The sequence below is a fragment of the Triturus cristatus genome, chromosome 2_1 (assembly GCF_964204655.1).
Source record: "Triturus cristatus chromosome 2_1, aTriCri1.1, whole genome shotgun sequence".
NCBI lineage: Eukaryota > Metazoa > Chordata > Amphibia > Caudata > Salamandridae > Triturus > Triturus cristatus.
In genome coordinates this window covers 322040805-322067125 of record NC_140581.1, presented here as the reverse complement: position 1 = coordinate 322067125, position 26321 = coordinate 322040805, and the positions used below count along the sequence as shown (strand labels likewise).

General features: G+C 46.2%; 1 long non-coding RNA gene across 2 annotated transcripts in view; it reads right to left on the bottom strand.

Moving 5' to 3' along the window:
• LOC146864156 (uncharacterized) overlaps window positions 1-24865 on the bottom strand; it is a 120950-nt gene extending 96085 nt beyond the window's left edge. For both annotated transcript variants that reach the window (XR_014976614.1, XR_014976613.1), the window contains exon 1: window positions 24770-24865. This is a non-coding gene — a long non-coding RNA (uncharacterized LOC146864156). The remainder of the gene's footprint in view (window positions 1-24769) is intronic.
• Between the last annotated feature and the right edge of the window lie 1456 nt (window positions 24866-26321).

Below are 26321 nucleotides of genomic sequence, written 5' to 3'. Positions count from 1 at the left end.
ATCTGTTGACTGGGTGTGAGTGTTTGATTGGTCCTGATGCTCCGTCCATCACCACCCCCTTTTGTACCGCTTTGTTCGCCATAAGTTGGCAGGGTATGCTCAGACGTGAGTCCCTTGCTCACTTTGCCACTGGATTCAAGCAAGCCTGGCTGAAGACGGCTGAAATGCCAGAAACCGGTCCTAGGAAGCTTGTTTCCGGTCCATGGAAGGCATGGCTTGGCAGTTCGGGTTGGACTGTTCCCATGAGGCACAGGGTCAGACTGATTTGCATAAGGCCATGTCTGAACTGGGGTGGCAGAGTGGGCTAAAGAACGGTGATGGATCAAGCCCAGATCTGTTGACTGGGTGTGAGTGTTTGATTGGTTCTGATGCTCCGTCCATCACCACCCCCTTTTGTACCGCTTTGTTCGCCATAAGTTGGCAGGGTATGCTCAGACGTGAGTCCCTTGCTCACTTTGCCACTGGATTCAAGCAAGCCTGACTGAAGACGCCTGAAATGCCAGAAACCGGTCCTAGGAAGCTTGTTTCCCGTCCAGGGAAGGCATGGCTTGGCAGTTCGGGCTGGACTGTTCCCATGAGGCACAGGGTCAGACTGATTTGCATAAGGCCATGTCTGAACTGGGGTGGCAGAGTGGGCTAAAGAACAGTGATGGATCAAACCCAGATCTGTCGATTGGGCGTGAGTGTTTGATTGGTTCTGATGCTCCGTCCATCACCACCCCCTTTTGTACCGCTTTGTTTGCCATAAGTTGGCAGGGTATGCTCAGACGTGAGTCCCTTGCTCACTTTGCCACTGGATTCAAGCAAGCCTGGCTGAAGATGGCTGAAATGCCAGAAATCGGTCCTAGGAAGCTTGTTTTCGGTCCAGGGAAGGCATGGCTTGGCAGTTCGGGCTGGACTGTTCCCATGAGGCACAGGGTCAGACTGATTTGCATAAGGCTGTTAAATGGTAGCAGCACCTTCAGTCGATAACCTTTCAAGTATTGCCCGGCGGTAATCGTCTCTAATACCATTCGATAATTAACCAACAAAAGAGGCAGGCGCCGGAGACTGGAAGGCAGGAAACAAGGGTTTATTCTCTCCGGAGGAGAACACATCAGATCAGACAGCAAGGTATTGTCACGAGGTGCTCTGACCACATCTCTGAGGCCTGGCCTCTTATACACAGGTTTATTGCTTTATTACACGTGACACATTCTTGTTAAGACTTTGATGTACGGAAAGGCATCCTTGGAATCCCCACTTCAAGCTTGTTCCTACACATATCTACAATGGAAGTCCCCACCCCACCCACAGTAAGAGATGGCTATCACACAGGTGGACATTCTGCCAATTCCCGGGGGTGTGTGCGACTGGTCGGGTCTCAGGGGGTGGGGGCCTTGATCTACTGTAATCCCTTTGATGTGAGGTGTTTCCCTTACAGTGGGGGCAATAACTGCATCCGCAGGGCTAGGTGATGGCCTGGGATCGGTTCGGACAATCGTGCGCAGAGGAAGGGGGTTATCAAAAGGACGTATGACCATGTATGGGATGAAAGGAGGTGTTGGTCAGGCGCGGGATGTGGTTCCATGGCAGGGTCGCGCAGAAGGAGAGGGTTTATGGCCCATGTATGAGAGAGCGGGGGTGGCCGGCGCGCGGGGGGGATGTTTGCAGCGCCAGACGGACGCGCTGGCGATCGGCAATGAGCGGGGAGAGGGGCCATGGTGTCTAAAATGGCCGCCGTGTGTTTCTGCGTGCGGCGCTGGAGAGAGACAAGGTGGCGCCGATTATGTTGACATCGCAAACCAGATTTTAACAGTCCTCCCTTTTCAACATATCTAGCCAGCTTGTCTAGCCGACATCCATCTTCGTTAAATTCTTAGCCACGACATCGTAAATGCTTTCATGCGTTCCTGTTTCAAAGTACAGAGTCTCAGGACAGACAGGAATAATCTGACACAATTGTACATAATTACATGTAGTTGATGTGATAGGCGAGGAGGTAGCGCATATAGAGTTACATCAGCTGCGTCATATGTCAGACCCAGAGATAGGTGGAGGGAAGCTCGCTTAAACACAAACCTGATACCGTAAAGAGTGGTCTGACAAAACAAGGAATATTACGTACATTACTTAAGGCCTAGACTTCGTGTGGATCAAACTATACAGCATAGTCATGTGCACGGCTGGTGTTATACAAGTGTCATTATACAAAGTTAATGTTTCTTAACTATCAGTGTGCAGTTGGAAGTGACCGATAAAAGACCTTGGGAACTTGATTGGAGGATAGTCAATTCAAAGGTGGTTGGGAGAGGAATTTCAACTCAACAGGAGTTACAGTCAGAGAAGGGGGGGGTAATGTCCACAAGGGAGTTCTTCTTTCCAGTGTCCTATTACCGCGAGCCATCACTGGTAAGCTCTCATTGTTCTTCTTCTTTCGTTGGCACTGTTGAGCACCGGCGGTGGAGCTAAGGTCCAGCTCAAATCCAGGTTTTCACGTTGCAGGGTGTGACCACTCTTTGCTCTCGGATCACAGTCCTGTTTTGTCCTGTTCCTTAACTGATCTTATCATAGGTACCTTGAGACGGGGTACCCGCATTTCGTTCCTTTTTCGTCAAGTCAAGTTCAAAATCCCATATGGAAAAGAGAGGGGGGGGAGTAGGGGCGTGCCTTGGGAGGCCGAGGGAAGAGGGGGTGGAGTGGGATCGGATCAAAAAGCGTACCAAGGAGAGCAGAATCTTTTAGCACTGAGCCCATCAATCGGGCTCGACGGGCCGGGACTTCAGGCATGAGCTGATCAGTGAGCAGGGGGCTTCGGGATAGCCCTTCTTTTTATCGCTTTCCATGCTGAGAATGGTACCTCGTCCCGCCTCTTTTTGCTCCGTGGCTCCCCCTTGGTCGAGGCCATAGATGTTCCATGATCCGCAGCCAGGCTGTGCGTCACGTCCGACCCCTCTTCTCCGATGACCACGTGTGATCTTTGAATGAGTACAAGAAACAAAATCTTAGAGAACTGGTTGGGAAGACATTTACACACTTCATTCTCTCTCTCCCAACCCCAAGTGGTCGGGGAAACGTTTATCGGTCGCTCTATGGTGGAAGTCTATTAACTCTTTAATCATTGCTGTGATGCAGGTTTGTGAGTGTTCTTGCAAATTTCCATCATTAGGTCTGATAGGTGTTGGTTCCTGTACCTTATAAACGTAGCAAGAAGTCTGACATCTATCAACTTCCTGGTCTATTGAAATTCGAACCGGCTTCTCCGGCAGAGACTCGTCTTTCTAACGCAAGCCCTGCTGATTCATATTTTTCTCCAGGGACTGCTAAGTTTATGAAAAAGTGTGGGGTGCTACTGTCATGGGCTCACAAATATCTGTTTCGGGGGAGGAACACGAGCTAAACATTTTTCTTGCTGGAGACAATAGTTAACCTTTATCAGTTCTAGGCGATGTATCTTTAAAAACAAGGTCATCAGCTGTATTGCTTACAATATAACTAGTACTATTCTGGAAGGACGGGGTGTTTAGGCGCTCTATTTCTGTGCAATGGGCGGGGCGATTCTGAGCGATGGAGGTGGAGTCGTTAGAGCCAAAAAACAAAAACCACTGACAAATAGTTCCCGTGATAAGGGCCAGATTGGGAGACATCAGTCGTCTTACCTGTCCGTTCTTTCTCAGCCAATTAAGTTTCAACATTTTACAGAAAGGAGAGGTAGTAGTGTGGTAAACTACGGTCGTTTTGCTTCTGTCAATTTGTTCGAACACCGTCGTGTCTAGGCCAATTATACATATACTGAGGACGTACTGTTTCGTCATCTATTCAAAAGAGGGCAAGGGAGCTTTCAGCGAGGAAGAGAGAGAGAGAGAGAGAGAGAGAGAGAGAGAGAGAGAGAGAGAGAGAGAGACAGACGTGCGCACCAAGTAGGCTATTTGGTACACGTATGACATAAAACGAGAGAGAGAGAGAGAGAGACGTGCACGATAATAGGTAATATATATATATATATATATTACCTACTGGCGGTCGCCAGTAGGTAGTTATAGTTAGGACCACGTTTCCATAGGAAATCCGCAACATTCTATTTTGAATAACTTTGGCGCCGGTCGACGAATCCTCGCGAATTTTTCAAAATAGGTGGGGCGCTACGCTCCGCTCCTACCCTGAAAGTCTCGGGGGGATTCGTCAAGCGGGGGATGAGATAAAATGGGGGTCCCAAAACGCGTTTTTCCCATGCATTTTTCCATAGGACCTTTAGACAGGGCTACAGCCCGAACGGCTGAACAGAATTTAATGAAATTTGGCAGAGAGGTAGTCCCCAGGTCAAGGAAGTGCCTTTTGTAGGTTTGGTGTAAATCTGTTCAGTAGATTCTGAGAAAATAGCCTTTAAATCAATATATATATCTGTGGCAGCTTACGGTGCGCTTACCGTGCGCTTACCGTAAGCTTACCGTACGCGTACGGTGGCGTGCGCGAGCGCGATTCTGATTGGCTCTTAGATCTTAGTAAACATTCGAATCGGTCGAAACCAGGAAGCGGCGGCCGCCATTTTCTCTCTCGCTTCCTGAGTTGGGCAGCAAAAACGAACCCCAAAAATGTGTAAAGAGGCAGTTTCATGAGATCCTAACCACCCAGCATTGATACAGGGGTCCCCAAACCACCCCCAAGCCCAAAAAAAAAAAAAAAAATTTTTTTTTTCGGAAAATCGCCGATTACGCTTACCGTACGCGTACGGTAAAAAATTGTAAAAAAAAAAATTATCCACATTCTCCCCACCCCGTGTGCAAATGGTGCCCGAAGGGCACCATTTGTGCATGGCATAAAACATGTAAGAAGTTAACAAAGAATACATTTCACAAAGATGCGCAAAATAAGTCCCCCATGTGCGCACGGTGCGCGAAGCGCATCGTGCGTACATGGCCCATCCCGCTTAACGTGGGCACGCGGTGCACGCAGCGCACCGCGTGACCACTGTTCGTGCACGGCACTAACTGCGTAAAGTGGGCGCGCGGTGCGCAAAGCGCACCGCGTGCTCACTGTGCGCGCACGGTGCGCGAAGCGCACCGTGCGCGCACGGAACGAACTGCGTTAACTGGGCGCGCACGCCACGAATGGCGTAAAGTAACTTAGCATTTAAAAAACCTTGCAAATTCACTGAAAAAACCATAGGTTTCACACATGTTATAGTTAGCTGGACATTTTACTGATAAAAAACCAATGAAATTCCCCCGTTATAGTTACTGCAGGCAACTATAACTCACGCGACCGCAATCTTCTGCTGATGACATATGTGTCTTTATGAAAAAAAAATATTTGTAATATATGTAAAGCTAAAATTTAATGGAAGAAGACATGGGCAAATAAGTGTCTAAATACAGTATTAGCATCAGCAGAGGATTGCGGTCGCGTGAGTTATAGTTGCCTGCAGTAACTATAACGGGGGAATTTCATTGGTTTTTTATCAGTAAAATGTCCAGCTAACTATAACATGTGTGAAACCTATGGTTTTTTCAGTGAATATATATATATATATATATATATATATTGAAATAAGACAGACCAATCTGATCAGAAAACATCAATAATGAATATCCACCAAGAATATGCACAGAGGGATTATTTATTTAATTACATTTTTTTTAAATGTATTTATTTAAGTGATTTTTTGAACGCATAGCTGCCCAAAGGCTTCTCAGTGCTAAGAGACCAATACCGTAGGAGGGATAGAAGTGGATTAATAATACTGATGGTATCACAGAAGTGGGGACCCCCTCTCAAGGGAAAATTTAGCCAGGGAGAAGGGGGAGAAAACAGACAATCAGTAGAGAAGCTCCCTCAGGGCCTATATTTCTTTTATCATGAAACTAAGTTCAAATAGGGCTTAACAACCATTTAAATCATTTCAATAAGCTAACATGATGGATCATCATTATTTTATTGTTTTCTTTTTTATATATTTTATTACAATCGATTTTCTTTCTTAGTTTAGATTTGAAACTTTTTGTTAAACATATATATCAGTACAAATCAGCAATGCTTCCACAAAAAGATTTCACAATGCATACAAAATATTATCAAAAACAGAAACCCCCCGGAAAATACTACACTCATTAAATACCAAAACAATAAGCAGAACTCATCCAAACACACAGATTCATACCACATTCACACAGAACAACTCTGAGGAAAGGGGAGACTACAAAAGACAAAGTCTCCATGACCAGATATAGTACATATGTTCAACAGGATCTGAACGTTAGGTCGGTGCGCATTTCGGTGGCTTGCGAGGAGTAGTACGACCACCTTCTTCAGGACCTTTCCAGATACCCACAAAAAAAACAAAAAAATCACACAACAACCAGGGGACCTGTTCGTATTGGCATTGCAAGAGGAGTAATCAAAAGATTACTAGTAAGGTTGAGCGCCAGCCTCTTATAAGGATACAGAATCTAAAATATTTGGCAAAGAATATCCTATCAGCAAGTGAAGTTGGTGTCTTCAAACAAGACGTACCAACGAGGACTTTAATTTCTAATTTGACAAAGTGAGACGCATACAAAGATCCTCTTTTATCCACAATGGTATTATTACAAATGTTATAAGATGCCACTGTTATCCATTATAAATTGGTGTCCTCCTGCCAGAGAATAAACGCTATAATTCAAGAGTAACTTTGAGGGGCAAGTGCATGGGCCATCAATGTGCTACCCGAGCAACCAATAATAATAATAATAATACTGATGGAACAGCCAAGTTTTGATCAACTTCCGGAAGGCTGCTTCAGTTTCCAGGAGTCTAGACTCGTGTGACAGTGAATTCCACAGCTTGGGTGCTAGATGAGTGAAGGATTTGCCTCCCCATCTGGCTCTCCTTATTCTGGTAGTTTTTATTAGACGTTTGGAGCCGGATCTGAGGCTTCTGTTTGGGACATTGGGGATTAACAGGTTTCTGATTTTACTCGGGCCCTTGTTGTGTAAGGCTCTGTGTGTCATTCAGAGAGCCATGAACTTAATTCTGGCCTCCATTGGAAGCCAGTGAAGAGCTTCAAGATGCTTCCTGGATGATTTCTGAATTGGGACCTTGCACAGTAGCCTTGCGGCTACGTTCTGAACCACCTGGAGTCTGTTGATAATGTATTTTGGTGCCCCTATGAAGAGTGAATTTCCATATTCCAAACATGATGTGACCAGTTAGTGAACTACTGTCTTTCTGAGCAGCATGGGGATACGCTCAATAACTTTGCAGAGCATTCAAAGTAGTCCAAAACATGTGCTTACTAGTTTCATGGCTTGGATTGAATGAAAGAAGTAGTTTTGGTTTATGATTTTTGTCGATTTTCAATTAAACACTAGCACTTTAGTGTGATAGCAAAGATTGCACATTCAAGCACTTGCACTTTTATATTTTTGAATTTTAATATTCAATGGATCTATGCACACCCTATATCAAGGGATATCTTTGGAGGAATATAGCACTTGCACTTTTTACATTATGGGAAAAAGATTGGCTGAGATCGGAAAATTATGCACTAAGTGACAGGGCATCATATGCATATTTACTTTAATACGTTGAACTGCTCTAAACTGTGCAAAACTGAATGACATTTTACCATAAGCACTTGCACTTTGATTTGTTAAAGAAATGAGAATGTGCAATAATGATTTTGAAGGTTACCGAGATATGCAAGTTAAAATTAGAGTCAAATGTTGCATCTGATTTGACATTTGATATATAATAATAAAAAAATGGATAATAAAAAGAGCAAAACAGTATAAATTACAAAAAAATCAAAAAAGTATTGTATAAAAACATATTTTTAAAAAGTGTATAATTGTGAGGAAACTAATGAGAAAAAATGTAAATATTGTGACATTTATTTGCACTTTAGCACATACGATAAGGATGTATATTCTTTATGTCTATTGAACCATGTGATTGGCTGCTCCTGAAAATAAACAGGGAACAATGGTGCTCAGTGTGTGAGCAAGGCAGGAGACACTGGCGAAACTCGTTACTGGAGTTTGTGTTTAGCCGCCGACTGCCGAGTGCAGCCGTACTGACAAGCCCTTGTTTTGGAGCTTCACAGAGATCGGTAGAAATCCCTGAGAAGGCATAGGGAGTCTGGAGACTGCTGCGGTTAGTGAAGAGCCCTTGCATTCAGAGCGTCGAAGGAAGCCTGCTAGCGGGTAATACTTTCACTTTCCCAGGGGGATTTCAATTCATGTCGGGGAGAGGTGCCGGGAAAGGATCCCATCGAGGCTTGGTTCGCACTAACGGTGCTGTATTACTAAGCCGGTGAAACGTTCCATCTAAGATAACCAGAATGGAGAATTGGCTAAAGGAAAGGGAGGAAACAGCCAATGCGCTGTTTGATGAAAATGCGGCAAGTGGGTTGGATCAAATTAGATCCATAAGTGCAGCACCACCAGATATGGATCTGCAATTGAAAATGCACAGACAAGAAAAAAGTTATATAACGAAAATTTCCAAGTGGTGGGAATGCAAATTGTTGGAGAGATACTTAGAGATGGGAAGATTACTGCGGGGCTTGCAAGTACTGATAGCCCCAACCTTCAAAAATCCAGACCCTGAAATGCTGCACGTGTAGGCAAACAACAGTGCAGAGTCATCTCAAATTGTGATGAGAATCTTAATAAAGTATGCTAAACAGGAGAGAAAACAAGTACTTGAAGAAATTAAACTTTTACAGGAAGAAACACGTAAATTAGCCAAACCAGATGCAATCCAAACATTTTACAAAGATTTGTAAATTAAATTGAATAAGGGATAGATTGGACTATCAATTAGGCCAGATCTACACGTTTGCTCGATGTTTCGACAATTTACGTCGAAAGAAGTTGTCTGACAATGCAGGTACGGGCAGGAAAGATCATAATAAGAAAGTAATGACAAAAACTAGCTCAGAGTTCAGCTCTGAACTAGACATGGATCAAGAAGATGGGTCTGGACAATAGAATAAGAGCGGAAGTATCCAGGAGCCTCCCTCATTTATCGACGGAGAAGGCATGGAACTCCGCTCAGGAGTCAGGACAAAGGAAATCAGGCAACAAAAATGAATGCGACATCAGCCACCATTATCAATTTATTGGATTTGGACTGATGATGAAGTAAAAATTCTATCCTTGGGTCTCTCTTTCAACATTAGAAGGAACTTCAATTATGGGCAAACACAGATGGATTTCTTTAAATTTCTAAGGAAATTGAAGTTGAAAAAGTTTTTTTATAATCGAGCAAAACTTGAAAACAGTGGAACAATCCATTACAGAAGATTCTGCTACGAATCTAGCAGTGGGGGACCTGAATGTGCTACATGATTTGGAGCAATTGGAGAGGGACAATGATGGGATCAGTCCATTAAGATTTTGTAAAGAGACTGCCGATTGTTGGGACTTAATATATGGGAGTGTGAAAAAGCCCTTTAGACCAGAATCTACCTTTGTCCCGCATCTGCCTAGGGATTCGAATGATGTATTTTCTGATTTGGTAATAACGGATTTGAAAGCATTGTCTATGTCATTTATGTGAGAAATTCTTCATGGGGACTAATCAGAGAGAGAAATATTACTCCAGAATAGTGAAACAAATTATGTCAGAATTTTTAAACCATAGAAATTCAACATTTATAGTTATTATTCTCTCAAGTAACTATAACTCATGATCTGAGATAACTATAACTTGTGACCCCACCATGCACAGTTTTCTCATCAATAATTTTACAGCAAATGTTGCACTGATATTATCAATGATGTCATAGAAGATGTTACAAGTGATGTAATATGTGGCAAAAGTAGCACTGCATTGCGAGGGCGTGAGTTATAGTTGTGAACTACAATGTCCTTAAACCCTGAGACCTGTTCCCCATTTGAGGTCACACTTGCTTTGCCCGCATAGACGACAAACTACAGATAAAGAGTGCCTCCAGTAGGGATGCTGTTGTAGAAGCAAATGAGGTTGTTTATGTATGCGGGCCAACACCATTCCCTTTTTGAGATGAGACTCTCTTATTGGGTTGTGATTCTGATGCACGTTTTGGCATATTGAGCTTGGCTTCAGAAAGCCAATGGATGGTTTTCTTCAGTGTATCTCTTTACAGAGGGATTTAAGCCATTGTTTTCTTTTGAAAAAAGCCTTTTTACAGCCGTTATCACTTAAAATATGCCACAATAGTTTACACTAAGAACAATGGTATGAAGATAGCAATACTGTAATATTACTCTTGAGCACACATTTCTGTCATTTTGATGCATGCAGACATAGTGGTATTTTTATTACAGATTTATTTGAATTTAAAAAATATTTTAATATTAGGACATTTAATTAGATGTAATATACGTATTATTTTAATTTATTTTAAATAAAGATTAGCATATGTTGTTTGTGTTCCTTCTTCTACCTACGATTTCTACTCGACAGTGCTGATGTGCTAGTGACTGGCCTTCTGTGGTGCTTGACATACTAATACTACTGAAATAGATCTATCTGTGCAGTTTATGAATCGAAATTGTCTTACTCATTTGCGTGTGTTTTAGTATTGGCATCTTCATCTCCACACCCCTCCTTCAGCTTCCCTAACTTAAACCCCACCCATGTAACAGTAATTATTCACCATTTGCCCACCCCTTTTCCTTGTCTTCCACATTTACTACTAAAACTATAACTGTTTGCGGAGTACTCCACACAGAAAAGATAGTTATGTTATGCTATGAGTATTTTTATAGCACACTAAACACCCATGAGGTCATCCAGGCTCTTCGCAGGTAGGTAGGCAGTGGACTCCAAAGGTGAGATTGGTCAAAGTGCAATGTTTTCAGCTTCTTGTGGAATTCAATAAGTGATGATGAGACTCTGATGTACAGTTGCAGGTCATTCCAGGCACTGAGAGATGTGAGAACTTCCAGTTCTTGTTTTGTGTATGCAGGGTACATGTGCTAATGAGAATGTGGCTGATCGGAGGTGTCTTGATGGATGGTGGAAGCATATGCGGCTATTGAGGTAGGCGGGCCTATGTTGTGTAATGATTTGTATGTGAGTGTGAGTAGTCTGCATTAAGTGCACTTGTGTATGAGGAGCCAGTGAAGTTCTTTGGGATGTGGAGTGATGAGGATGTGGCGGGACAGGTTGAAGAGGAGTCTTACTGTTATGGATTGGATGTCATCTGCTCATGAGCTGTTTGGTGATTTCCATTTAGAGTGTGTTGCTGTAGTTGAGTCTGCTGGTTAACAGGGCTGTGTGACTGTTTTTCAGGTGTTCTATGGGATCCATATGAAGATTATTCATAGCATCCTCAGTACGTGAAAGCAGCTACAGGCCACTTCTTTTACCTGGACTGACATGTCAAGCTTGTCACTGATAATGATTTTGAGGTTTGTCTGGGCGGTAGGAACGGTGTTGGGCCTCTGTCCACCAGGTGCAGTGCCACGCATAAGTCTTTCTTCTGTTGACCACTACTTTGGTCTTCTCTGTGTTGAACTTCTGGCAGCTAGATGCAGGCATGCAGGTGGCAAAGTTGTTTTTGTTGCAGGGGTCTTATCCTGTAGAGAAAGGATCAGTTGAATGTTGCCGGCGTAGGAAAGAATGTTGATGCAATGCGATCTGATGAGGTCTGCCAGTGAGGTCTTCTAGATGTTAAAAAAGTTTGGGCTATGAGATGATCCTAGGGGTACTCCACAGATGAGATTCATAGCTTCCGGTTTGCAGAGTGACAAGCTGACTCTTTGTGTTCTTCCTGTATGAAGGAACATATCCAGTTGTAGGCAGGTCCTTTGTTGCCCGTTTCATGTAGTCTTCTGATGAGGGTGGAGTGGGAGACTGAATACAATGCTGCGAAGTGGTCCAGCAAGATGAAGATCCCTGCTTCTCCTCACTCAAGGTTCATTCTGATGTCATCGGTTGCTGCAATGGGGACATTCTCTGTGCTGTGGTTAGGACTGCAGCCAATTAGGTGGTGCCTAGGAGATGGTGTATGTTGAGGTAGTGGGGGAGTTGCTTGTTGCTGATTTTCTCCATTACATTTGCTGGGTAGGGAGGAAGAAGCCAGATTGGACTTTAATTAGTTAGCTACTCAGAGTCTGCTGAATATTTATTCAGTAGATCATTTCCAGTTCTCTTGGGAACAGTGCTATGATGATGGAGGTGTTCAGGATGTGGGTGAGTACTCTGCTTATTAGGGAGATGCCCATTATGAATATTTGGTGAAGGCAGGGACCTGTCCGGGCCCAGGAATGAATGGGTCCCATGACGTTGGCTGTCTCTTTATGGGGACTGTTTTCCAAACTTTCAGGGTGTTTCCAAGGTCTTCAGTGGGTAGGCTTGCAGCGAGGTTGGTGGGGTCTAGTTGTGGGTCGAAATTGTTGTAGATGGTTTTAATTTTGCTGCTGAAGAATTGTGATAGGTTGCTGCATAAATCTTGCAAGTCGGTGATGTTGTTTGCAATGCACATTGGCTTAAAGCAACCATCGACAATAGTGATGATCTCGTTGCAGCTACTTATGTGGCAACACAACTGCTCTCCCACCCTCTCAGCTCCACCATTAAGTGAGGCCCTCTTCAGCCCCTACACTCCCGTAGTGTTTGGTGGTTGAGGCCCTCCTCCACCCGCAGGTTATACCTGCGCCTCATCCCTGGTGATTCAGTGGGCCCCTGACTCCTTCTCTTGCCCCGCTTTCTACCCCCTTCATCCTCTTCTTTCTGATCCGTTTCACCCTTTAACTTTCTTCATTCTTTGTATCACTTTTCTTCTGCTTTCTGCTCCATTTCACCCTTTAACTTTTTTCACTCTTTGTAGCACTTTTCTTCTCCTTTCTGTTCCGTTTCACCCTTTAACTTTTTACACTCTTTGTCGAACTTTTCTTCTGCTTTCTGCTCTGTTTCACCCTTTATTCTTTTCACCCTTTTACTCTCATTTTCCCTCTTCTTTTTGCTTGCTTTCCCCGTTGTCCTGCCGCTGCTGCCCCCGTGGCCCTCCCCCATTGCGACCAGCCCGAGCCAGTTTCCCTCCCCACTCCCGCCTCCCAGCTGTCCAGCCCTCCCCGACCCCAACTTAATGGCGAACAGCACCAGGAACCCTGGACCTCCGCACCGCCAACGCTACAACCCAGCGGCACTCCACGCACTCAACCCAGGTCGCAACAACAACTGCAAGCTAGCTTCACCATCGGACACCCATGGACCCTTCAGCTGTCAATACTGCCGGCACACCTGCAGCACCGACAAGATCACGGATCCAGCACAACCCACCCGTACTAAAGACCCTGCAATGCATCCTCCTCAATGTACGATCCCTCCACAAACACGCCACCGAAATCTGGGACCTCCTCGGCAGCACCACCCCGCATGTCGCATTCTTCACTGAAACCTGGACCAACACCACCTCGGGACCGAACATCACCATCGCCATTCCCCAAGGATACAAGATCTCCCGGAAGGACTGCCCCAGCTGCCCTGGAGGAGGAATCGCCATCGTGCACAAGTCCATCCTCCGGCTGAACACATTCCTCAACGAGCCCACAGAACTGATGGAACACTTACACATCAAGATACAGCCAGCCCCACCACCACCCCCGAGATACCTTCATCTACAGACCCCCCGGACCCTGTGGATCATTCACCAACTCCATCACGGACATCATCTCGCCACAAGACATCGCATCCACCAACTACACCTTGCTGGGAGACCTCAACTTCCACCTCAACAAAAAACTAGACCCCAACACCACATCCCTCCTAGACAACCTCCACAAGATTGGACTCCACCAGATCATGACCGAACCAACGCACTCAGCAGGACACACCCTCGACCCCCTCTTCACAACAGGAAACTCCATCACTTTCAGCTACACCACCGAATTCCCGTGGACAGACCATCGATGCTTCCACTTCTCCTTCAGAACACCCACCATCCACAGACCCCAGCACCTGCTCCACGAAGAAACTGGACCAAAATCACCGATGACCAGCTCACCACCTCACTCGGCAACTCCACCCCAACCATCTCGGAAGACGACGACTTCAACACCACAGCCCGAACTCTGCACAGATGGATCTCCAACAGCGCCAACACCATAGCCCCCCTCAAGAAGAACAACAACACATGCGCCAGAAAGCCAGATGGTTTACCACTGAACTTCGAGAGTCCAGACGCACATGCCGCTGCCTCGAAAAGACCTGGAGAAACTCCAAGTCCACAGAATCCTACAACAACTTCAGAGCCACCACCCACGCCTACCACCAACTCATCAGAAATACGAGAAAAACAGCGATCAAAGACAGATTCCACAAACGCGCACAACAGCAAAGAGCTCTTCAGCATCATCAAGAAGTTCACCCAACCCACAAGCAAGTCTACAGACATCCCTCCCTCTCAAGACCTCTGCAACTAAATCAGCACCTTCTTCCACCACAAGATCAAGAACATTTACAACAACTTCGACAAAGACAGCAAACACACTGAACCCTCACCATCGAGCGGCAACACCCGGAAGCCAACGATTGACAGCTGGACAGCCCTCACCACTGAAGACACACTAAAGACGATGAAGTCAATCCACTCCAGGGCATCCACGGACCCCTTCCCCACCACATCTTCAAGAGAGCCGCCAACACCATTGCACCCATGCTTCATCACACCATCAACCGCTCCCTTGCGAATGCCTCCTTCCCCGACAACTGGAAGTACGCCGAGATCAACCCCCTTCTGAAGAAGCCCTCAGAGGACCCCATCAACCTAAAAAACTACAGACCCATCTCCCTGCTCCCGTTCCCAGCAAAGTCGTGGAGAAAGCCATCAACAGCCAACTCGCTACCTTCATCGAAGAGCAAAACATCCTCGACCCCTCCCAATCTGGCTTCAGAAAAACCACAGCACAGAAACTGCCCTCCTCGCCACTACAGACGACATTTACTCCCTCCTGGACAGAGGAGAGACAGTAGCCCTCATCCTTCTCAACCTCTAAGCGGCCTTCGATACAGTCTCTCACCGCACCCTAATATGCTAACTTCACGACGCAGGGATCCAGGGCAAGGCCCTCGACTGGATCTACTCTTTCCTCTCCGGCAGAACGCAGCGGTTCAGACTCCCTCCTTTCGTCTCGGACCCTACACCGACCACCTGTGGAGTCCCCCAGGGATCGTCACTCAGCCCCACGCTCTTCAACACGTACATGGCTCCACTCGCCCCCATCGTCAGAACACACGGACTAAACATTGTCTCATATGCAGATGACGCCCAACTCATCCGGCTCCCTATCCAACGAACCCAACGCAGCTAAGCACAACTTTCAAGAAGGCATGGAAGCAGTCGCCAAATGGATGAAAAGCAGCTGCCTACAACTCAACATTGGCATAACAGAAGTACTCATCATGGGCCCACACCCCGATGCCTGGAATGATACCTGATGGCCCCCCCCGCCCTCGGAAACCCACCCACCCCTACGGACAATGCACGCAACCTTGAAATCATCCTGGACTTCGAACTCAAAATGGATGGCCATATCAACATGGTTGCATCCTCCTGCTTCCACACCCTCCGCCTCCTACGCACGACTTTCAAATGGTTCCCCCTCGAGCATAGAAAGACCATCACAATCGCCCTTGTCACCAGTATACTTGACTATGGCAACGCACTCTATGCTGGAATAAACAAATAACTCACCCGCAAGCTACAAAAAATCCAGAAAGCCACTGCAAGACTGGTCCTCAACCTGCCAAGACACGGCCACATCTCCCAGCACCTGCGCACACTCCATTGGCTCCCCATCGAGGCTAGAATCACCTTCAAGATTCTCACCCACGCACAAAAAGCCCTCCACAACATGGGACCTGGATACCCAAACAGCCGACTCAAATTCCATGCACCCCAAAGGACCCTATGATCAGCCCAGCTCTCCTACACCGTGGTCCCCTGCACAAGGAAGTCCAGATCAGGAGGCCGCTCCTACTCCTTCCGCGTGGCCAGAGCCTGGGGCACCCTACCGCTCCACCTTAGACAGACGACATCACTCCCCATGCTCACGAAAAAGCTCAAAACATGGCTCTTAGGCAGATCTCCTCCTTGATGGACTGTAATCTGCACCTCCCCTCCTCCCCAGTGCCTTGAGACCCTCACGGGTGAGTAATCACGCACAACAAACCCATGATTGATTGGGCTGTTTTTTTATGTGCTCTGATAGGGCTTTCTTTTTGATTTCTCTGATCTGCTGTTGGTAGCATCTTTGTGCTGCTTTAAAGGTGTCCCTGTATGTTTCTTTGAGGTTTGTCCTCCACCTTTTCTCTAGTTGTTTGCAGTGCTGTTTGGTTGCTCGGAGTTCATCGGTTCACCAAGTCACTTGCTTTCGGGTTCCCTTTTGGTTGTTGTGTTTATGGGGTGCCAGAGTGTCAGCACAGTCTATGATTCAATTATACAGGTGTGTGATGTTGCAGTTCAGGTTACTGGTGGGGTTGAGATGGTCATGTGCAGGGTGGGGGACCAGTTTGATTCAGTGATAAAGTTCTAGCTGTGTCTGGCCAGGCTGGTGGGGGTTATGTTATGTTGTGTTATGTTAAGTACTCTTATAACGCGCAACAGCTACTCCGAGGAGTGTCCCGGCATGGATCCAGGAGGAGTCACTGAAGTACACCACCATCATATACCGGAACAGGTGACTTTTTAAAAGTTTCTTGAAGGCTAACGGGTCATTCCAAGCCTGGGCAGCCTTAACAGCCAAGGAGCAACCGCCCATCTTGTGGCGGATGAAGCGGGGCACCCTAGCTAGAAGGAGACCTGAAAAATGCAGTTGTCTTAGCAGGACATTAAAGGAGAACCGCTTCTGTAAATAGGCGGGCCCACGACATAGAGGGCTCGATGATCAATGACCAGGGATTTAAATTTCACCCGATCCGCCACGGGAAGCCAGTGGAGTACGCGGAGATGTTCACGCATGCTGCTCCTCTTAGCGTTTCCCAAGAGTAGCCTGACGGCCGCATTCTAAATAACCTGGAGTATATTCAGAGAGTACCCAGGGATGCCTATGTACATCACATTAGTGTAGTCCAATCGAGAAAGGATCGAGGCACAGATAACCGTCTCTTTGGCAGGCCTAGGGAGGAGAAAAAACTCCTTAGTGTTTTTAGAAGGCCAAAACAGCTGCCAGAGAGCTTTTTCACCTGAGCAGAAAAGGAGAGGTTATCCCAAACCACACTCCTAGGTTTTTAGCAGATTTTCCATTAGAAGTTGGTAGAGGGGACCCAGGAGGCCAAATCGTGTCTCTGAAGCCTGGAGGGAATTTACAGTAGAGTAGGATCTCAGACTTGTCTTAATTACATTTGAGTTAGGACGCCGCAAGCCACTCAAAAACCGAAGACAGGCAGTGATGAACAAAGGATACAGAATCCTCATCCTTTTCCCAGGTAAAGAGAAGCTGGATGTCGTCAGCGTAGGCTATCACCTTAGCCCCCAAGGAGTAACGTAGATATTAAATAGAAGGGGGCTAAGGGAAAACCCCTGTGGGACACCAGTGGTGCTGGTTGTGGAATTGAAGTGGCCGGTGGCAGCCAGACCTTTTGAGCCCGCCCTTCAAGGAAGGACCTGAGCCAGCCCCAGGCAGCGCCTGAGACACCAATCTAAGTGAGTCGGGTGAGCAGCAGGGAGTGCGGTACCGTGTCGAATGCCACCGACAGGTCGAGCATTACCAATGCTGCTCTCCCACCAGCATCTAAACAGTCGCGAATGGCTTTGGAAATCTCCACCAGCGCAGTCTCGTTGCTGTAAGAGGCGCGAAACCCAGACTGCGCTGGATGCAGATCATCAGACCTTTCAACAAACTCCGTAAGTTGTCTGGTCACCACCTTCTCACAGACTTTAGCTAAACTGGGCAGGAGGCAAATAGAGCGATAGTTCCCGGGGCTCAGGGGATCAAGAGTAGGCTTCTTCAAAAGGGGAAGGATTTTTGCCTGTTTCCAGGCCTCCGGTACCCGAGCCTCACGAAGGGAGGTGTTTATGATTGAATTAACTTCGGGGTTAATAATCTCTGCGACTGCTGCAAGCAGTCTCGCCACACAGGGGTCTGTGGGCGAACCTGATTTCAAGCCCTTCAGAATTGTAAGAGAGCTACACAGATCCACAGAAGAAAAGGCCCACAGAGCGTGCCTGGGGACAACAGGCAGGATGGCAGTAGGCACAGGTACAGAAGGAGGTCCGGGGCAGGAAGTGAAGGCCACCTGAATCGTGTGTATTTTATCCATGAAGATATTGGATAGAGTGTTACACTCCCGTCTGTGGCTGGGAGAGAGCACTATTGTGCTGCAGGGGACGTAAAACTCTGAACTATAGATAAAATCTCCTTGGAGTAGTTATGTGCCTGCTTAATGCGGGCTGAAAAGTACTGCTCCTTAGCCTGTGTTATCGCAGTATAGTAGACCCTGAGAGTGGCCTTAGCCAGGGGGCAGTACTCACTCAAGCGCCAAGCATGTTCAAGTTTTTTACACTCCTGCTTAAGCACGGACAGGTGGTGGGTTCAATATGGCGAGGGATGTTGATTTGGAAGTTCAGCAATGACATGGTCGGTCTAGGATAAAGGTGTGATTTCAGTGATTTTGATGTCATCGAAGGTGGTGAAGATGGAGCCAAGGGTGTGTCTGGTGGAGAGTGTTGGCACAGGGATGTGTTGAGTTAGTCCAATGATCCCAAGGCTTTTGAGGAGTGCAATGGAACTGGAGTAATTCCGGTTTTCCAGGTGTAAATTGAGGTCTCCTAATAGGATGTAGGATTTTGCATTGATGATGAGGGAAGCGATGAAGTCAATAATATTGTTGGTGAAACTAGCTCTTGGTCCAGGTGGCCGGTAGACAAGGGTTCTATTCAGGGTAAATGTTGTCGAAATTCAGAGTTTGAAGTGTAGGTACTCCATGTAGGAGGTTGTGCTATTTGTGATTGTGGTGCAGGTGACAGTTTCTTTGAAGATTATTGCAATTCCACCTCCTGGTTTGTGTTGACGATCCTGCCAAGAAATCTTGTATCCTCCCTCTACAGCCATGGCTATGTTGGGAGCTGACATGGCAGTTAGCCATGTTTTCATGAGAAAGAGGATGTCCGGGATGTTGTTGTCCAGAATGTCCCAGATTTCCATGGCATTTTTGCTGAGTAAGCGGGTGTTGAGGAGCATGATAGTTTGTCATGTGGTTGCTAATGGGAGCGGGGGCTGTGCTATATGTGTGTTGGGTGGTGATGGTATGGAGGAGAGGAGGAAAAGAGGAGAAGAAGATCTCCTGTTGAGGTTTGTGAATTCCATTTTGAAGTACCTTTTTAAATATTCCAAATGTTTTCTGTGAATAGGGCCCTTAGTGTTTCTACAGCAGGTTGTTAACATTACAGAACACTTTCCTGTTGAGAGTCAAACACTTTGTTAACATACTACATTTTTTTTTTAATTGCGCTTTTAGGTTTGCTTATTTGTGGCACTCATCAAGACCAGGTGGAACTACTTGATAGATTTGCCTTGGGCTCGTCATCTGCAGAAGACCAGTGCAGCAGGTGCTGCCATAGCCACAGGACAACTATGTGGAACTTGATTCAGGTACGGCCATCAGCACTGCCTAATCCACTTTGTTACACAGCAGAAATGTTGTAGAGGAAGAAACAAGCATGGGACAGCTGATCCTGCATCTGGTGAACTCAAATCAAGATTCGAACAGCAATATTTAATTTTGGAAAAATTTGTAACCACTAATTTACATTTTAATTTAATTTAAATGGTAAAACGGTAAATGTGATTACAAAATAATATGTGCATAAAATTCAACCTGCAATTGAGCTTGTGGCGGAAACTCAAAATGTAATTATTTAATTTAGTTTAGAAAAACAAAAAACAATTCTGATCTAAGTTAAATCAATAGTCTTAGACCTGACATCCTTGGTGTTGTATTCCCCAACCCTTTTGCCTTCACCCCTCCTGTTTGCCTAATTTGTTTTTGCTGGCTTTAGGACTCTATGCACTTTACCTCTGCTAACCAGTGCTAAACTGCTTTGCTCTCTCCTTCAAACATGGTAAAATGTACCTACCCCCAATTAGCATATTTAATTTACTTGCAAATCCTTTGTAAATTGTACTACATATACCTAGGGCCTGTAAATTAAATGCTACTCTTGGGCCTGCAGCACTCGTGCCACCCACTCAGGTAGTACTTTAAAAACCTCTCTCAGGCCTGTCACCGAATTCTGTATGTGCAGTTTAAACTGTCATTTTGACGAGGCAAAACAAACCTTATGCCAGACCTAAACCTTCCTTTTCAATACTTATAAGTCACGCCCTAAAGGCTTATTTGTCAGGGTGTAGTATATTCATAACATACGTAGTTGTAAAGCGCACGGTCACCCAGAAGAGTATTTTGGGGCTGAAAAACAGATGCTTATTGTTACCCAACTAAATGTTACTCATTTAATCAACCATAAAAGGATGAAAGGCTGAGTGGACCCGCCTGCATTTGAACCTATGACCATAAGGTGAAACACAGGCCCCCACACAGAATGCATTAATTAGTCCACAAAGCCACCAAGCCTGGCATACTGTAGTGTATTCAAAATGTTGGACATGTGTACTTAAGTTTTACATGTCCGGGTGGTAAAAAACTCCTAAAATTATTTTCCACTGTTGTAATGTCTAGCTATCACAGTGACTAAAACTGGGTTACCTTATTATATTCAATACGTGCTAGATTGGGTGCAAGTAGATATATGCTGTCTGTTGCACTCAAACGAAATGTAAATGACATTTCTGAAAATGTCGCTTTTAGAAAGTTCAGAAAATGCAAAAAATCTAGCTGACCGTTTCTAATGCTGTTTTTGGATTTAAACAGACTAGGATAAAAACTCTTAATTGTGTTGGTCTACATAATTTAATATCTCAATTCTTTAAACAAATTCACAAACAATAGATCTGGACAACATTGTGTTTTGTTGAACATACAAACTAACAAAACAATCTAAGTCAAAAACGACTGATTTGGTATTACACATACACTGCGAATACACAAATATTGAATACAAATAGTTTGAGAAATTACCAGTCAGAATAAAAAAAGTAACCCACGTTTTCTAAATATATACACTGGGGTTGCTGGCCAGAGGGGACAAGCATTTTTTAACAAAAGCAACAGGGGGTAGAACATTGAAAAAACCTAGGGGTATATTATCAACAAACGGCGTTAAAATAATCGCCGCTTTAGCGGCAGAAAACTGCCGCTAAAGCGGCGATAATGGGCTTGATAATATGCCCTGGAGAATTCCCATAGAAGCCCATGTTCTGGTGTCAACATGGGTTTCTATTAGAATTCTGCAGGGCATATTATCAAGCCCGTTATCGCCACTTTAGCGGCAGTTTTCTGCCGCTAAAGTGGCGATAATTTTAATGCAGTGCTTGAGAATATGCCCCCTAGTTCCCTTTGTTGCTAATGTTTTTTTTCTTATACAATTCTTTCCCCAATGACATAAGTGTGCCGACGCGTTTCGAAACCCCCTTCCGTTTCTGGGATTCTCTTCACGGCTAAGACAGGAAGAACTCTGAAAGTAAACATAAAACAAGCATTTACAATGCAATGGTCTCTGCAATATTATAGGTAGAGCTATTGGTATTGCTCATTATTTTTTATCATTTTTGTATCCCTAAATAAATGGCATTGTTATTTCTATTGGCATTAGCTTTTTTTGCATATGTGATACCTATTGCATTAGCAGTGAGGTAGTGAGAGAGTGAGGTAGTAATCTTTTTAGAGAGAGAAGTAGTGAGATAGTGAGTTAGTGATATAGATAGAGGGGAGTAGTGATGTATAGAGAGTTATGTAGTGAGAGAGAGTGAGGTAGATAGAGTGTGAGGTAGTGAAAGAGTGAGTTAGTGAGTGAGAGGTATTTTCTGACGTAGTGAGATAGAAACAGTGAGTGATGTTGTGAGGTAGTGAGAGAGAAAGATTGAGGTAGTGAAAGAGAGAGTGAGGTAGTGAGGGATGTTGTGAGGTATTAAGATAGAAACAGAGAGTGATTTAGTGAAGTAGTGAGATAGAGTGAGGTAGTGAAAGAGTGAGTGTAAGTGACTTAGTGTATTTGAGAGCGAGAGTGAGGTAGTGAGATAGAGAGAGTGAATTAGTGATTTAGAAAGAGAGAGTGAAGTGGTGAGGTAGTGAGAGAGTGATATAGTGAAGTTTTGAGAGAGTGTGTTGTGATATAGTGAGGTAGTGAGAGTGAGATAGAAATAGATAGTGATGTAGTGATAGAGAGTGAGGTAGTGAGATAGAGAGAGAGTGTGTGGCTCATCAATTCCAATATAATATACTTTAATGAACTCGAGTGCAACTCGCCCCACCCCCGACGCCATAACCACACTCTTAAACCATCTACCTTACCGAAGCACATGTATCACATTGAAATGCCTTTTACAAATGCCTCAGCCTTTCTGCTCCAAGCTCGGCAGACGATCCCCTGCCCCCGCGTGTGCACCAATCACTCATTTAGCCCCCAACTAGCCTGCAGCTTCCATCCGCCGGACCCGGTCCCATGCTCATCCTCTCGGCATAGAAGCGCAGCTCATCGGCGCGAGCCAAGGTTGTCTGCATGCGCTCGTGCCGCACCAGCACCGTCAGCAAGTTCCGCAGCAGGTCCAGGCGCGAGCAGGGCCCCTGCCCCATGCGGCGAGCTATGCGGCCATGAGAAATCCACAGAGCAGATGAGGAGCACACACGCTGCTGAACTTGGCTCTGGTGGGAGTATAACTTTTGCTTGTTTTCGTGTGCAGTGTTTGTGCAAGGTAAGTTTGCACATTCACGCTGGATGCGTGAGAAGACACGGCTTCCTATCTCTGCAGTCTGGATGATGGTGTGTAGGAAACTGATCCAAGCGATAAGAAATCCGTCCATGGCCAAACTGATGCCCCGCCTCTTGCCCCCAGCCCCACGTATGTACCGCTTCCAGCCCCCACTGATGGGACCCCACTGATGGGGTTGGCCCCATACCCCACTAAGTCCCCGCTTCCAGCCGCAGAACACACTGCACCAAAATCAGCTTTCGGCCTTCTGCACCACCGATGTACCGCTTCCGGCCCCAAGACCAATTGTGCCTCAGTCTGCTTCCGGCCCAACGATCCACTGAGGTACCGCTTCCGGCCGAAGGACCCGCTGAGTCGCAGCTTCCGGTCAATGATGCACTGATTCCGGCCATATACAGAGTCTCAATACATAAAAATACACTCACTCCCGACCACGAAGAAAGAACGTGACTATGGAACTGATGTAACAACAATAAAAACGACAATAGTAGCAACGAAAACAACAACGATAATAATATGAATCGGAGTATTTATAATAACAGCAGCAGTATTGGCGCGCACGCGCAGACCTCCGCAAAGATTAGCGCGTATTTTACACCCAAGAGTTGGCAGTTCGCGGGCCGCAACACGTTTGCTTCTTCCGAAGACAATGTGTTTTTGTTGCAAAGCCGTTTGTTTACTATGATTCTGACACAAACATACCCCAGGGTCCTAAAACATTACACGTTTTTGCTACAATCCACTTTTGGGAGGGGTTTTCCACCTCAGCAGATTCGGCGTGAGGCGCGTGCTGCGTTCTTTTCCGATGTTGTTTAAGTTAATATCACTTTGTTTGTGGAAACATTCAAGCTTGAAGTGGTCGACGATCAATTCTTGGCAGAAATACCAACACGCCTCAAAGCGAATCCCTCTGATGGTTTTGACCAAAATTGATAAATCGGTTGCAAGTGAACTCAATCCGAGGAGGATGCGTTCAATTTCACAGAAGAAAATTCATATTATAAATTGGGTCCGTGACGTCGGTTACGCGGTGCATTATTGCAAAATTGTTTCCTCAACAGATGGAACAGTTTTTAGACTTGGGAAGAGTAACAAGCACACTTTCTCCGAGGCGAAGCAGAAATGCCTCGGAGAAACGCAGCGGCGGTTTCAGATTCGGGGGCGTGTTTCTTTTTCTCTCCTCTTGCCATTGGCTGGAGGAGAGAAAAACACGCCTAAAAAGGGCGTGGCTAAAAAGTGGAAAGAAGAGCACGGAACACGCCCCCGAATCTGAAAAAGACAGAGCCTATTTGGAGGGACGGCTCTCTCCTCCAATGGCTGGCCTCCGTTTAGGAAGCCAGCCAATGGAGGAGAGGCAAAAATAGAGGCGGGCTAAATAGCCACTCTAAGAAACATAAGATCTCCGGACTTCTGGTTCTGCCTTCGGCAGACCGGACTGTCCCTCGATCTAAAAAGGGTTGATCTTTTCTTAAATCTTCCCTCCATCTGATTAATCTGCTATTTTAAATTAGGGAAAAGATTGATACCTGGTAGCTGTGTCTGTTTTTATCGTGTCCACATAAATGTTTAAGGACTCACGAACTTCAATCTGAAACATGAATAAATTAAAGGTTGTCATTTCGGGAATTACGGGTCTAATGGAAACATTGAGTTATACTAGTATTCGTTGCAGGATCCAGGGGCCAAAGCACTTACTTTCGAAGATAAACGTTTTTCTGAAAGTCTTCGTATTTATTACATTCCCGCTGGGAAGCGTTCTGTTGGTATCAGAAACGGAGAGGGAATTGACTGCTTTTACTGTGTTAGCAACACAACCATGAATTTCTGATTCAAAAGTTGAGCTTACTTACAAGTGTTCAGAGTCGTGGATGCGTGTCTGTTTTCTGCAATGACAAGTGTGTGCGAAAGTTATTATTACGTTTCTGTGGCAAAAAGTCTTCTCATGTTACAAGTAGCAAGGAGGCAACGAAGCGATTCGCTTCACTTACTTTTAGATGACATTCGTGCAGCCTTCAATACAAGCGAATGAAGCGCTCTGTCTGCTCAGCTGTTTGCGTCCACGTTCCACTAGAGCAAATCAGATGTTGGATACTTCCGGTGAGGATGTGGCCATTGTTAGGATGCATCCTGGTAGTTGTAGTTTGCCACGGTTGTGTGTATTGGAACGGATTGGAAAAGCCTTTTGCAACACTTTAGTTGGGAAAATCATGTTCTAGATATTGCAGACATCTCGTTCAGCGCTGATACGGTGCTGTTATATTTCAAATTTAAATAGGTCTCTTTTGGGGGGCAGAGCTAGCTCGCAACGAAGATGGCCGCTTGAGCTGAAAGCTCCGCGCCGCCATCACAAGATCCTTCAAGAATCCGGCATCTGCGTGGACAATAAGTCTGGACTCAAGCAGCCACCTGATCCGGAGGGGCTCGGGAGTGTGGTGAGCTGACTCCGGTCCCCGGACTCCCATTGACAAACAAGCAGGCTGACTCTGCCTGTTGCGGCTCTGCGCTGGGCCGCGATCCCCGGACTGTCGTGGCAGAGGAGCGAAGGCCCGAGACCCTGCGGCTGCACTGTTCCTGGGCGCTCCTGGTGTCGGAGCAGACACAGCGAGACGGTATAGTGCTGGTGGCGGCTGGGGTGTGCCCTGATGCCCGGAGCGCGAGGTACCTGAAGGATCCCGTGGCCCACGGTGCTGGGAGAGTGCGGGAAGCCCTGGAGTGCTGAGCGGAAGCATAGCACAATTTCTGAGGAAGCCTAGAAGAATTATTAACTGGGGACAGTATCGGCCATAGAGAGTCGAGGTGCACTGTCTGTACCCCTGCTCCAGCTGACACAAGTGGCGAGGAGCTGAGAGTCGGCATCCGGAGTGGATCGGCTGCCTTGGCAGTGCTTGGGAGGGAGCCCTGGAGGCAGCAGCGCCATCTTGCGCAGAGCACTGCAAGACCAGTATTTAATGTGAAGGCGCCTGGCGATATTGGCGAAGGGACAGCTTCTCGTTGTTGGTTCTGGAGGCGGCCAGTTTTGAATTCCAGCAGCACGCTCCCTGCTGTGTGAGCCCGTGCAAGATGCTATCCAGGGAGGCAGTATCCCCTGGTCGAGGCACGGGGTGGCGGCGCTCGTGACGAAGGCTAATTGGGAGTGCTCACTCGAGCTAGAATTCAACCCCTGGTGCAACTAGGCTGGTTAAGTTGCCTGCGTAGCTGAAGAAGTTGTGACGCTCGGTCGGCGTCTTAGTCAGGGTGGCCTAGGACAGTCGAGCTGTGTGAGGACACGTCTGAAGGGCAGTTACGCTTCTGGACCCCTTGGGTAAGTCCGCTGGACTGTGACTGGGGGTGAAGGCAAGTGACAGAACTCGGAGCGATCCGCTCGAGGGAGGCTACTCGACTGGGTGTCTGGTGCGCATAGGTCCTGGTGGTTGCTGCGGACTGGCCACGATGGGCAGAGTGGATAAGACACTCACATTCGATCAAAAGAAAACTAAGGTGTGGGACAATGCCTCAGAAGACAGGGACAACACGGAGGAACAGGCCCAAGAGGAGATAGAT